A 13979-nucleotide genomic window follows, 5' to 3' on the forward strand; every position below is an offset into this window, starting at 1 on the left:
TGTACTAAATTAGAAAATCCTAAACCACAATTACAGGTCATTAGAAATGGCAGCACATGTTTGGTGGCTGTCAGATGGTTGTGGATTTGGACCAAACAAGAATCCAGAAATCACAGAGCCATTTCTCCCTGCAGACTGTTTTCCACTCTTCTGGACACTAGGTCAACAGGGACAAAGCTTCTAAAAGTTAGAAGACTGAGTATTTCACCTAGAGAGAGAGAGAGTAGCAGACAGAGTTGTAATCTTCTCTTTGGTTGAATTTGACTCTAGAAAGAATTCTTTAAGTTCTGATGTAATATTTGGATGTGGTTTTATATTAATCTTTTTTTTTTTAAGATTTTATTTATTTATTTGACAGAGAGAGAGAGACACACAGCGAGAGAGGGAACACAAGCAGGGGGAGCAGGAGAGGGAGAAGCAGGCTTCCCGCTGAGCAGGGAGCCTGATGTGGGGCTCGATCCCAGGACCCCAGGATCATGACCTGAGCCGAAGGCAGACGCCCAACGACTGAGCCACCCAGGCGCCCCGGTTTTATATTAATCTTAATAATATGTCATTGATTCCATTCTCCTGCTCAGAAACTAAAATCACCAAGTGTTGAGACAGAATCAAACTCTCATAATGGAGCAGTCACACTGCAGTTTGGTTTTAAGAAATGTGGCTAAGTTGACCCTCAACCATGAACATCATAATAGTTTGGTGATGTCTGGGCAATACAGAAATGGAACAGAGTGCCATGTGAGCAGGACGCTTAAGATCCTAGAACGGGGGGCACCTGGGTGGCTCAGTTGTTAAGCGTCTGCCTTCGGCTCAGGTCATGATCCCAGGGTCCTGGGATGGAGCCCTGCATCGGGCTCCCCGCTATGCGGGAAGCCTGCTTCTCCCTTTCCTGCTCCCCCTACTTGTGTTCCCTCTCTCGCTGTGTCTCTCTCTGTCAAATAAATAAATAAAGTGTAAAAAAAAAAAAATCCTAGAACGGGTCTTAAGTGGCATTATCAATGACACGAGAAAATGGTTTTATCTCATCACTCTTTTCAAAACTTCTTGTGGGAACCTTTTCCTCCAAAGCTAGAATCTCTCAGGGTGGAAGAGTAGACTCTTGGACTTGCTGCCCTTGTCTTGGCATAAGATGCTGAAAAGAAGTATGGTCAGTGAATGAGATTGGATCATAGTCACGATTTTGACTATTTCCTTCAACTCTGTATTGGAGAGGATTTTGGTTTGGCCATTCATTACAGAGATCCAAAATAACAGGGGCCTAAACAAGACAGCAATCAATTGCTCTTCTGGATGGTAGTCCAGAGATAGGTGGTCCAGGGTGGGAAGGTGGTCATTCCCCATTAGTTTGTCCAAAGATACAGCCATTTTCTATCTTATTGTTCTGCTACCTTTAGGTCTTGCCCTCACTGGCATGCTCCAAGGTGGCTCACCATGACATGAGATTCCAATCAGGAGTTGAAGGAAAGTGGAATGGAAAGGCATGCCCAGTCCCTATAAAGACCTGAAAGTCATACTTCAGCTCACATTTCATTGGCCAGAACACTGTCACATGACCACATCTAGCTGAAAGGGAGGATGGGAAATGTAGTTTTTATTCTGAGTGGTCAGGCATCCTGCTAAAAATTGAGAGAGAAGGGGACAAGGGATATTGGGGGACAATAGCTGACATTGCTAAAATGTGGGGGGAAATCAGGAAACAGAAACTGGCTTTCAGGCACAGCTTCTTTCTTCCTTGGAAGGGTGTCCTTCCTGGTGCTCCCTCAGTAGTGATTGCCAAACCATCTTCTCTTTTCTTTTTTTTTTAAGATTTTATTTATTTATTTGAGAGAGAGAGAGAGCATGAGAGAGAGAGAGAGAGAGATCATGAGCAGGGGAGAGGGGTAGAGGGAGAAGCAGGCTCCCCGCTGAGCAAAGAGCCCCATGTGGGGCTTGATCCCAGGACCCTGGGACCATGACCCGAGCCGAAGGCAGATGCTTAACCGACTGAGCCACCCAGGCGCCCTCAAACCATCTTTTCAGTTCATATCATGATTCATGAAATAATTCATGTAAGCAAAGAATCTTTTCCTGAAGCAAGGATTTTTAGTGATAAAACTAAAAGTTATCAAATGCTTTTCTCAGATATATGAACCACACACATGCCGAGTGTGGTTGGATTCTGCACATTATTGATTTTAAATGTTTTTTTTTTTTTTAAGTTTATTTATTTAAGTAATCTCTACACCCAACATGGGGCTCAAACTTGCGACCCCAGGATCAGGAGCCACACGCTCTTCCGACTGAGCCAGCCAGGCCCCCCTGCACATCATTGATCTAAGCCAATGTCACACACACAGACCCATACGAACGTTTGAAAAAAGAGATGAGTTGAAACTGTTTCTTCAAATCATTGATCATGCCACTTCAGACCAGTTCTAAGATCTTAAACAGCTTGCTCAGATGGCGATACGTTCATTTTCAATAGTCCAAACCTAACCTTAGAGGAGCAAAAATGTTCAATTTTTAGAGAGGAGTGTATGATGGCTGGGTTTATTAAAACCAAATTATTTTTTCATAATGTGTGTATCTGGTACTATGTGATGTCCAACACTGTCATTCGATAAAGGAAGTTTGCCAAAAGCTGGTTCTGCTTTCTCTCTGAGAAACATGTGTCATGAATAAACAGTTCTTTCACAAGCTTCTCAGATAACATTACTTGTATCTGTGTTTGACTAAGAGGAGTGCAATTTTAAATGCTGCCTGTGTCATTTTGTTTTTCTTCTTGCCTTTAGTGGGGGAAAAAAATCCATCAGTTTAGTCCTGGAAAGCTTATTTTACTCTTTGTTCTGGGAAAAAAAAAAAAACCCTCTAATGGTTTACCAGAAAGGTCACTGTGCTTTGTTTAAAAATGATATTAAAGCCTTGATGGCTTTAAGCCACTATTTGACAAAGTTTCATAACACATAACACACTGGGGATTAAGATGGGCTGGTTAGATGGTCCAGTGAAGTCCGGTGTTGGATATGCAACATCATACTCATTATTTACACTTTTCTTTCTCAGCTGCTTGTGCGAAATCATCACATGTGTCCTGGTTCTTAGAGATTTACATTTTTTCAAACTAAATTCTTGTTCACTATTTACTTTTATAACACTGTGTTCAGTTGTAGTATTTGGATTACTATTTTCATCACTCTTCTCAAGCTTTCATTAGCCACTTTTGAGCCATTGACTTATTTGAGTTGAGGATATTACACATCACAAAACTAATAACCAAAACCCATAAATGACATGAAAATATATCGCCTGAGACAAACTGCCAAGATGGATCAACGAAATGCAAACCTTGTAGCTCATGCACAATGTTGAAAAATGTCACAACTATTAAGGACATAATGGGATTGCTGTGAAAATCTTAATCAACTTTGCACTTGAATGTTATGAGTAAAATAATTCCATCCTTTCTTCCTTGGAGATCTCCACCACCTGCAGACCGCTTGTAGACTTTTAGGGGAACCCCCACCCCGCCGATGGTCCGTGGACCACACTTTAGGAAAATTTCTATAGCCAGCAAGCCTACTGTCTGAGTCATGGGATGGAGGGTGGGGGTGTCCTGGCCACCGGTCTCTGGCCACCTCCTGCTGGAAGTGAGTGTCCTTGGCTGAGTGACATGTTTCGTGGGAGGAACACTGATGGACACATCAGCAGACATCCAAGAGAGATCTAGAGCAGTATAATGACCAGGAACCTGGGCAGCTCAGTTTGAAGGAGACTCATGGAAACAGGAAGTGTCTGTCAGAACCCAGCTCGTGATGGGCAGTTCCCGCCACATGGTCACCTGATGTCCCTGCTTAGGTACTCTGCCTTGACTGGGGGCCCTGTGGCATAAAAGAAGCTGTTTTTCAAACAGTGTATAACCCTCCAATGCAGATGGCCTTTCTCCAAGACCCTAGGGGGCTACACTGTGATTCTCCTATTGGGGTGTCAAAGTCTTTTCTGATGTCACAAATACCTCTGGTACCATAGGGTCCGAGGGTCCGATTGTGCCAGTGGCCATGCCTGGAACTGTTACAGAGCTCTTTCCTGCTCTGGGTCTCACTCAAATTTGGGAGCCTTTCATGTCACCTGTAAATGGGTCAGAGCCGTATTCCCAAATACAGAATATGTTTTCTCCAGCACTAGCAAAGCCCTAAAGATGTGCTTTCTTATTTGTGCTGAGAAGTACAAGATGCAATTATTTCTCCCTGTCTTTGGAAGGATGTCCACACATGCCCCAGACCTCTAAACCCCTAAGGACTTCACTGATGTCATGAGCTTCTACACTTTGGCAGCGTTTTTTCCTTCCCATCTCCTGGAATGCACGTGTCTTAGGAAAGCTTCCTCCACTTCTTGCTCTCTGGTCCACTCTACATGATGTTAATCGTAGATCATCAAAATAGTAGATCAATCTGATATTCTGTAGAATGTCCAGATGATCCAGGTCCCTTCAGACTGTTATCACAGAGAGCGGGAGTGTAGTATACTCTGGGACAAGACCTCAAATGTGTACCGTCATCCATCGCAAGTGAATGCAAATTGTTTCTGCTGCTCCGGATAGGGAGGAGAAAGAATGCACTTGCTGGACCAATGACCACATACCATACACCCAAGGTGAGCTCATCTGCTTTAGTAAAGCTATCCCACCTGGCCCAGCAGCTGCAATGGGATTACTTGGTAGTGTCCACTGAGGTCCTCCAGCAGCTATCTGGGACTCTCTGGTTTTACAGGACATGTCCATTCTAGCATGCCCACTTCCCTGCGCCTTCCGATCCCTGTGTGTCTGCTACGGCAATTCTAACGTTTCTACTTTACTTAGTGTGAAGTTGGCCCACAGTTGATCCAGGTCCCAAATCCTATTAGAGAGTCTGCTTCCTGGGGCTCCTGGCTGCCTCAGTCAGTAGAGCATGTGACTCTTGATCTCGGGGTTGTGAGTTCAAACCCCACGTTTGGTGGAGAGATGACCTAAAAAAAAAGAAAATCTTAAAAAGATAAAGTCTGCTTCCTTGGACCATTCCTGGTACCAACTGTCTTTAGGACAAGTCCCTGGGAAATGGACTCTGTAATGGAAATTTATGTGCAGGAATCTGTCGGGGAGTGAATGAACCAGGACTTAGCAGAGGGAGATCGTTAACTGCAACACACTCCAAACAGAAGCCTCAGCCGATCCCACCAAGAGCTCTGGAGCTGAGGTGGCCCTTAGGAGTTGGCCCCCTTGAGACAAGGGGTTGGGGCTTTTGTACCCTCACGTCAACCGGTCATAGGTTGACTGCCTCTGCGGAGGGAGCATGACCTCTGGCGAAGAACATCGCTTTGGCTGACAGTGATTCTTGGAGAGGGCTGGGGAGCCAGCAGCCTCCCGCGTTGCTATCTGCGGGGGAAATGGGTGTCTCAGTCCTGTGGCAAGCATCTGGGCAGCACACCCCGGGGGTGCCTACAGCAGAGGCTGGGGCAGGGCAGATTTCAAAGGCCTCTCCAGCCACCAGAGCTTCTTTGAAAGGTAGTGATGGCCCCGTCACCGGAAGTATGTGAGCCTGAGTCTATAATGACCTGTCCAGGGCTTTACAGAACAAAAGCATGGCCCGAGCAGAGCTTGGCCTCAATGAACGGTTTTCAAACGGGGTTCCGTGACACCTGAAGGGTTTCTTAGCGTTCTCAGGGGGCTGCATGGCAAGTCATATTCAGGTTCATCCACGCCCTTTCCCTTCACTGCTGTGACCAGAACAGCTCTACCTTCATCTGTGCATATGCTAGGGCTCTGCACAAGGTTTTGTTTGCGGAAAGGCTTTGCTGCTGAAAAATAACACTAGGCAATTTTACAGAATACCTAACCAGAACTCCTCAAGCTGGTGACAAATAAGGAAATACGGAGAAACTTTCGTAAGCCAGAGGAGACCAAGGAGACATGACAAAACCGAATACGATGTGACATCCTGGGTGGGATCCTGGGAAAGAGAAAGGACATTAGTAGAAAAACTAGTGAAATCCCAATAAAGTCTGGAGCTTAGTTATTAGTAATGTACCAACACTGGCTTCTTAGTTTTGGCAAATGTACCATGGTGCTGTAGGCTATGAACATTAGGAGGGACTGCATGAGGGGTATATGGAAAGTCTCTATGTTTCCTTTGCAACTCTGCTGTAAATCTAAAATTGTTCCAAAATAAAAAAGGTTGTCTTTAAAAATTGCATTGGGAGCCCATCAGACAGAGGAGTTCTAAATATTTCCAGAGATGAGGAGAAGGATGGGCTTTGCTGAGGCAGGAAGGCTCCCAGGAAGAGGCCAAACTTGGCTATTAGGTGGGGTTGGGATATCAGAACATTAGTGATTGGGTAGGATTCTTGCCCACAGATTTCTATGTGGAATGTTGGATATTCATGTTCCTGTTCTTCCTTATCTCCAGCTTCTCCAGGAAAGTAAGGACCCATCTGGGAAGGAGGGAACTGAAGTTGGGCTCACCCGAGTAGACGGGACGATTGAAACATTAAAGTTTGAACAGACTTTGAAGGGAGATCGAGAGGCTGGTTTGTGCTTCGGTCCGTTCATCCCAGCTAAATACTCTCCAAAGCAGAGCCCAAGCTAAGCCCAGGAGAAGCCAGAGGAAGGAGGAGACACAGGCCCCCAGTCTGAGGGAGGAAACCTGAGTTATGACCTCAAGGAACCGCAGTGTGGTGGGGAAACACAGAGCCTGCCCTCAGGGAGCCCTCAGTCTAAATGAGGAGATGTAGTCCCTACCATTGGGAGCCTTCTGTCTGATGGGAGGGACACAGTCTGAAGGGGGAGGCAGGGTACATTCTAGACATGCCGACTAGTGATGTCTAGGCTGACTTTCAGATATTGGTCTTCGGGGACAGGAGAGCCTGGGAGGAAGGCTTGAAGAGGAGAGGACTGTGCCCTTTGTAGAAAGAAACCAGTAGGAAGGGTCCTGGGACTGAGCTGATGGGTCCCCTGGAAGTGGGTCCTGCTCAGACATGGATATCCGCTCAGATGGTGGGTAATCGAACCTCTGATCCATTGTCCTCACAAGGACTGAGAGCAGTTGACAAGCAGTGAAGGGACAGGAGAGGACAGGTGAGGGATAAGGGAGAAATACACCCAGAAAGACAGATAGGGATAGAATCAGCCAGAGACGCCAGGAGAAGATCTGAGATGGGGAGATACAGAAGAGATGTGAGCATAAGACCAAAATAGAGGCAGAAGCAGAGAGCCCCTGTCCCGCCCCACCCCACCCCTGCGCCTGCCCTCCCCACCCCAGCCCTGACCCCCAGCTGACCCAGCCCTGGCCCCCAGCTGGCCGACCCCATTTGCATCTTCCTGCCTCTGTGCTCTCATTCAGGCTTTGGCACCGCCCCAGTGTCAAATGCAGACTAGAGCCAAAATCCACATGTCGGGGCTGGCTGGGGAGGAGGCTCCCTGGGAAGGAAGGAGAGTGAGATCAGGCACAGCCCTCATCTACTGTGTGGTGCTGGGCAGGGGCAGGTGGAGGACGCGGGGAGGACCCGTTCACCTCGATGTGCCGAGGGCCCTGCCCGGCGCTGGGCACAACAGGGCAGCCCGCAGTGGTTCCTGGCTCGCTGAATGAGTCGTACCTGGCGAATCTTAGAGAACGGGCTAAGGCATGGTGCTGAGAGCCTCGGGTCAAATGTCAGCTTCACAACTTCCTTGCTGTGTGACCTTGAGCAAGTTACTTAACCTCTCTGAGCCTCAGTTTCTTCATCGGTAAAATGAGGATAAGGACAGGGCGCCTGGGTGGCTCAGTTGGTTAAGCGACTGCCTTCGGCTCAGGTCATGATCCTGGAGTCCTGGGATCGAGTCCCACATCAGGCTCCCTGCTCAGCAGGGAGTCTGCTTCTCCCTCTGACCCTCCTCCCTCTCATGCTCTCTGTCTCTCATTCTCTCTCTCGCAAATAAATAAAAATCTTAAAAAAAAAAAAAATTAAAAAAAAAATGAGGATAAGGACATTAACAAAACCCATGTCATAGGATTGCTGTGGCCATTCAGTGAGCTAACATCTATCGGGCCCTTAGGACAGTGTCAGGCATGCAGAAAACAGCAAATAACTCAGCCTGTAGCATGTGTATGATTTTCCTGCTTCTGTTACCTGCATGCACGTTCAGTGTGGGTGTGGTGTGTGCAAGGGGTGCTTCTGGGCTGGATCACAGTGCGGGCGGCGGCGATGGGGAGCAGTGGGGAAGAGTTCCGGCTCTGTGGCCAGGCTGGGCAGGCGTGGGATCTAGTCACAGCCTCACCACTTCTTGGCTGGGGGCGTCCCCAGCAAGGGGCTTCTCTAGAAGCCCCTTATACAGAATGGGTATAAGACCTTCCTTGGGGGATTGTCCCTGAGGAGGAGCCAACTGCCTCTTGAAGCACGACCGAGGGCTGTCATTCTTTCCCGTATTGTGTTTTTTTTTTTTTAAAGATTTTATTTATTTATTTGAGAGAGAGAGAATGAGAGAGAGCACATGAGAGGGGGGAGGGTCAGAGGGAGAAGCAGACTTCCCTCCGAGCAGGGAGCCCGACGCGGGACTCGATCCAGGGACTCCAGGATCATGACCTGAGCCGAAGGCAGTCGCTTAACCAACTGAGCCACCCAGGCGCCCTTTTCTTTCCCGTATTGTATGTGGTACTTTCCCGTCTGTGGTACGTGGCTATGCGTGTCTGGCGGTTGCATGGATTTGCAAATACGGGAGACATGAGGCAATGGAAAGAAGCCTGATCTGGCGTTCGGGGCACCTGAGTTCTCTCCTAGCTCTAGGAAGGGTGTCTCGGGGCCATGCCTCGATCCTTCTGGGTCTCGGGTTCTTCATCTGGACAAGAGAGGTGTTAAGACCGACCTCCCAGAGCTGTCAGAAGGATCCGATGAGATGATGTGTGAGGTGCCACCAGCAAACCTGGCACGGCGATCCTTCCCATACATGTGCACAGATGGAGTGTGCGTGTTTGTGCAAATAGCCACTTCTCCGGGCAAGGCAGGAGGGCATCCCTTGGCATCCACCCTGGGTCTCTTGGACCTGTCCGGTGGTGGTGAAGCCTGCGGGGCTCTGGGGCCAGGCTGCCTGGGTGTGAATCCCAGCTCAGCCACCTCCTAGCTTTGTGACTCCAGGCAAATGACTTAACCTCTCTGTGCTTCTCTTTCCTCCTCTGAAATGGGAGACAATAATAGCAGCCCCCTCAGAGAGCTTTGTGAGGAGGACACAGTTCAAACGTGCAAAGTGCTTACGGCCCAGCCTGGTACAGATGTTTGTGGTTATTCCTGAGTTGGACCGGGTCGGAGGGGTGCGCTCTGCTGCCCAGTTCCCACGTCTTTCCTGGCCAACAGATAGCTCATCCCCTGGAACAGTCCTTCCTGAGCTCCGACCAGTTTCCCTCAGGCAGAAGTTCCTCGAAGGGTGCAGCCTGAAGCATGGCAGCCAGCGCAAGCTGCTAAAATAATCACATTTACAGGAGGCCCAGGATGTCGATGGGACAGATATTTTTGAAAGTGAATGTCAGTGAGTTTCAGGAAAGAGAGGCGGGGGACAGGCTTCTGCAGGTCCCCAGCTGGCTGGACAAAAGCAAGCTTTTCTGCGCTCCATTCCTCCCCCTCTCAGACCCCGTCTCACCCAGAACCTCACAAGGAGGCGAGCGACCTGAGGGGGCGGCGTGGATCGGCTTTGACAGGGTCAGATCTCCCTTCCCACTGCTCCTGCTTTGCCCTTGCCCTGCCAGTGACCTCGGGAGGAGGAGACCCAGGAGCGGGAAAATGTAAAAGGGTGCTGGTGGGGAGGGGGCTGATAGGAATGAGAGAAGCAATGCGGGGCCAGCAGAGAGAGGGAAATAGAAATGGGGCGTCGGCCAGACCCAAGTAGGCAGAGGGTCCTGTGCACACGCACACGGATGTGTGAAAGTGTGTTTGCCAGAGCGTGTGAGTGAATGCGTGTGAGGCGGTGTGCCTGAGCGTCCGTCTGACCGGGAAGAGACAGATTCACAGACCCACACCACCGGCAGGGACCGTTTCTGACCAGACTGCCGCGCCGCCGATGGGGAAGCTGGCTCAGGAACGAAATGCCCAGTCCCTGGGCAAGTCAGGAACGAGACCCTTGGTCTCCAGACAACTAATCCAAGGCTGGGGGGTGGGGATGGAGGGGGAAGGTGAGGAGGAAGGCGGCCAGGGAGACACATTCTGGGGGGAGAAGATTGGGAACTCTTCCTAACTTCTGCGCTTGCCCTCAGTCTCCCCAGTGCTGCCCCAGAAGACAGGAGAGGACAGGGGCGGGCAGCAGCTTCGCAGGGTGCAGGGCCCCTGGGGGGGGGCAGTCCAACATCGGGCCTCCCCCTTTCCTGCAGACGTGGACTCCCCACCCCAGCCAGCTGGGACGTGTCACCCCTGGAGCCCCTGGCAGAAGCCGTGGCCTCTCCAGCTTCCTACTGACCCAGCCTCGAACGTGGGGAAGGCCCTTCAGAAAGAGGTTTGGGCCCATTCCCAGTTTGGCAAAGCTGAGGCCTAAAATGGAGCGGGGAGGAGCCTGAGCCCACCAAAGTTCTGGCCCTCTCCTCCCTGTCCCTCCTCAGTTTCCCCCACCTGGGCAATGGCAGAAAGGACAGGACATTCTATCCGTGAGAGGTGAAGTGGAATGGGGGGGGGGACTCTCTGAGCAGGGCCTCACCGGCTCTTGCATATGGCTTCCCTGCTCCTCCTCCAGAGCCCCCTGCCTGGGAGGAGCACCCTCCGTCGTTAGGTTGAGGGAGGAGGGGAAAGAGGGTCCGCAGCCAGGGAAGGGAAACTGCAACCAGAGCAGACATTCCCGATGACTCACGGGCCTGGAACGCCTCGAAAGGGGGCAGGACAGCCCTCTGCTCAGCTGGGGCAGCCGGAGAAGACCCAGGCCCCGGGGGGTGGGGGGGGGTGGGGGGCAGGGAGGTGAGGGGAAGGCAGAAGGGCAAGAAGCAGAGCCTTGGAGAGGCTCAGGGAAGGTCGCTGAGAGGTGCCTTAGGGAAGGACGACCTTGGGCCTCCCCACTTCCATCCTAGCCACAGATGGTGCTCCCGCTGCAGCAGGCACAATGAAGGCTGGCTGTTACCCCAGACACCCCCCTTCCCCGGCCTTCAGGGAACTCTCTTTCTGGAGAATGGCTTGAGAGGAGGAAAACGTTCTGCACCTACCCCTTCCCGGGACTGAGCATCACACCTTCCCACCCTAAAGAGGCAGGGGGATGGCATTGATGATCTCCACGGAGTCCCCCCCCATGTTCCTACCCACTCCAACTTCCTTCACTGCCATGCTCCTCCTGTGACCCCTCCATTTGCTGGGCCTCCTCTCTGGAGAGGGGAAACTGAGGCCCAGAGCAGTCTGGAGGTACGGGGCATACAACTGCTCCCTCCCAGGTCTGCCTGACCTGGCAGAGCTCTGGGCTCAGGGTGCCTGTGTCCAGTCCCTCCTCCCCCCAGCAGAAGAGGCAGTAAAGCCTTTAGTCTACGTGGCAGGCAGAGGGGGGCCTGCGAGGGAAGGGAGCTGGGAATGAGGTCAGCGGGTTGGATGGGCCAGGCTGTGGCTGTGAAGGCATCTGGGCTGCAGCAGTCTGGAAGGTAGGGGCCTCCGGGCCGGCCACTCCCAGCCCCAACCCGCCATCCACCCGCCCACCACGGCCTGTCTCCCGGCTCCTCCCCTCCTTGCAGCCCACACTCCAGCCAGGCCAGATGGTTCCCATCAAGCCTCTTCCATGTGGCAGCTCCACCCTGCCCACCAGGCTCCCTTCCCCCTCCGGCCACACGGCTCAGCGGAGAGTCGGGGAGCAACTCTCCTGCCCTGTCCTCCCCAGGCCTGGACTGGTATCATGTGGGATCCCTGCACATGTCAACCCCCTACCCCAACCCCAGGTCCTTTCCTGGCCCCTCCAGCTCTTCAGCAGCCGCCACTACTCAGGATCTTGAAGTGCACCAGGGATCTTACCTCAGACCCCTCCATCTCAGCTGTGTGACTGCAAGCAGGTCAATTCCCTACTCTGAGCCTTAGTTTTCTCATCTGGGCAAGGAGGGGGAGGGCGGGGAGAACAGGGCAGAATGAGCTCAAAGTTTCATTCTACCTGAACATCAGTTGTTGTATTGTATTCCCACTTTAAAAAAATGTAAAGTTCCCAAATCTAGCAGCAATGGAACACCAGCTTTGGAGGGGTCATCTGGTCTACCTCTTTGCCTGCTCCCAAGCCATGTTTCCTTGATGGTCTGAGACCCATAGATTCCACACACTTTCCTTGCATCTCCCCCTCTCCCCCAAGGGCTCCAGCCTTCTAACTTGAGCTCTGCTGCCACTGAGGGAGAGGTTTTCTGAGCAAGTCCTTGGCAAAAGGCTCATAACCATACCCTGCTCAAAAGCAGTCACTGGCTCTCTATGGCCACCAAATAGATTTTAAAATATTCTGCCAGAATTCCAGGCCTCTAGAAGTTGGTCCCTGCCTACCTGTCCAGCCTTATCTTCCATGTTTCCTCTGCCCAATACCTTCTCCCCACCACCTCTGTCTCTGTTGGAGTCAGGGGGAGGTTTCCCAGGTTTGGCGGTGCCCTCCCTCCCGTTCCAGCCCTGCATTCAAAATCTGTCACTCACCTCCAAGGCTCAGCTCGAAAGCAGCTCCTCCCTGAAACCTGACTTACCTCCTATTGGCATTCTCATCACCTTTGCATCTCCCTGGAGACTTCCATTTACCAAGCATGACACAGGCCAGCAAGGTGGTCTCACTACTACCCCATTCCACAGACTGGGGAAATGAGGATCAGAGAGATGGAGAAACTTACACAAAATCACGCAGCCAGCACTGCCCTGGGTGAGAGACATTTCTGTCTTTCTTTTATTGCCCATCCAGACTTCCCATTCCCTAAGGACAGGAACTGTGGTCCCCAGAGCTCTCCTCAGCACAGGGCTGGCCCCAGGAGGTCCGCAGGAACCATCCAGCAAATAGAATTGACTAGAGTGTTTGCAATAGGCACCAAACTCAGGATGTTCTTCCCTACACGGGGCCCTCACCTAATCTTCCCCCTTCCAGGGAACCACACCATCCAGCCTCTCAGAAGACCAGGAGTCATCCCTGCTCCTCATTGCCACACTCCCACATCCATCCACCCCGGCGCCTATAAAATCTGCCTCCCAAAGTGCTCCTGAATCTATTCTCTTCTCTGTTTCCATCCCCTTCAACCAGGTCCAGGCTCCCAGTGTCTCTCAGCCCTGCAGCGGCTGACTTCTACCAGAGACCCCACCCCCACGAATGACAACGGCCATCTTCTACAAACACAGACCTGACTCCGCCCCTCCCTGCTTCAGACCCTCTACTGGGGCCCAGACCTCTCCGGACCGGACTGAACCCTCTGATGTGCCTTCGTTGGCCTTCCGGCCTTTGCTTCCTGTGCTCTAGTCACCCTGGCCTTCTTGGATTCCGTGGGCATCTAGAACTTGCCATGTTCCCCTCTGCCCCAGAGCCTCTGTATATGTGCTACCATGACACTGACTGCAAACCCCCACCCTGCCACCTACCCCTTACCTAAGGTGTCCCTAGCTCATCTGCCAACCTCTTCAGGACAGCCTTACTGGGCCCCCAGGTCTAGACTCCTTGGGGTACCTGCTACTGAGAGTGCCACGTTCCTTTCCTTCATGACCTTTACAGCTGCAATGACGTGTTTATTTATGTGATTTCAAGTCTGTCTCTACCAGGCATAAGCTCCATGAGGGCAGGCACTGACTGGCCAGGCCCCCGAGCAAAGTGCCTGACAGATAAATATGGTTGAATGAGCAATTCTGGATCCTTTCTCTGTCCAAGCCACACTCTGTCCAAAGGGGTGCTCTGCCCAGGACTGGTGCAAGTGAGAAGACTGGGATCCCCCATGCCCCCTCAACCCCACCCCCAGAAACTCCAGAATCCTAGGTTTGCCAGGAAGAATTTGTGGCCGAGGTAGAACAGGAAGACACCAGACACCTGTGGCCAAGGCTTCTCTGCGGCG

At 51.4% G+C, this 13979-nt stretch overlaps 1 long non-coding RNA gene across 4 annotated transcripts in view; it reads left to right on the forward strand.

The window, feature by feature from the left end:
* Positions 1-13774, forward strand: part of LOC118537298 (uncharacterized) — a 45038-nt gene extending 31264 nt beyond the window's left edge. For all 4 annotated transcript variants that reach the window (XR_004918069.2, XR_004918063.2, XR_004918057.2 and 1 more), the window contains one exon: positions 13184-13774. This is a non-coding gene — a long non-coding RNA (uncharacterized LOC118537298). The remainder of the gene's footprint in view (positions 1-13183) is intronic.
* The last annotated feature ends 205 nt before the right edge of the window (positions 13775-13979 follow it).

The sequence above is a fragment of the Halichoerus grypus genome, chromosome 2 (assembly GCF_964656455.1).
Source record: "Halichoerus grypus chromosome 2, mHalGry1.hap1.1, whole genome shotgun sequence".
Classification (NCBI taxonomy): Eukaryota; Metazoa; Chordata; class Mammalia; order Carnivora; family Phocidae; genus Halichoerus; species Halichoerus grypus.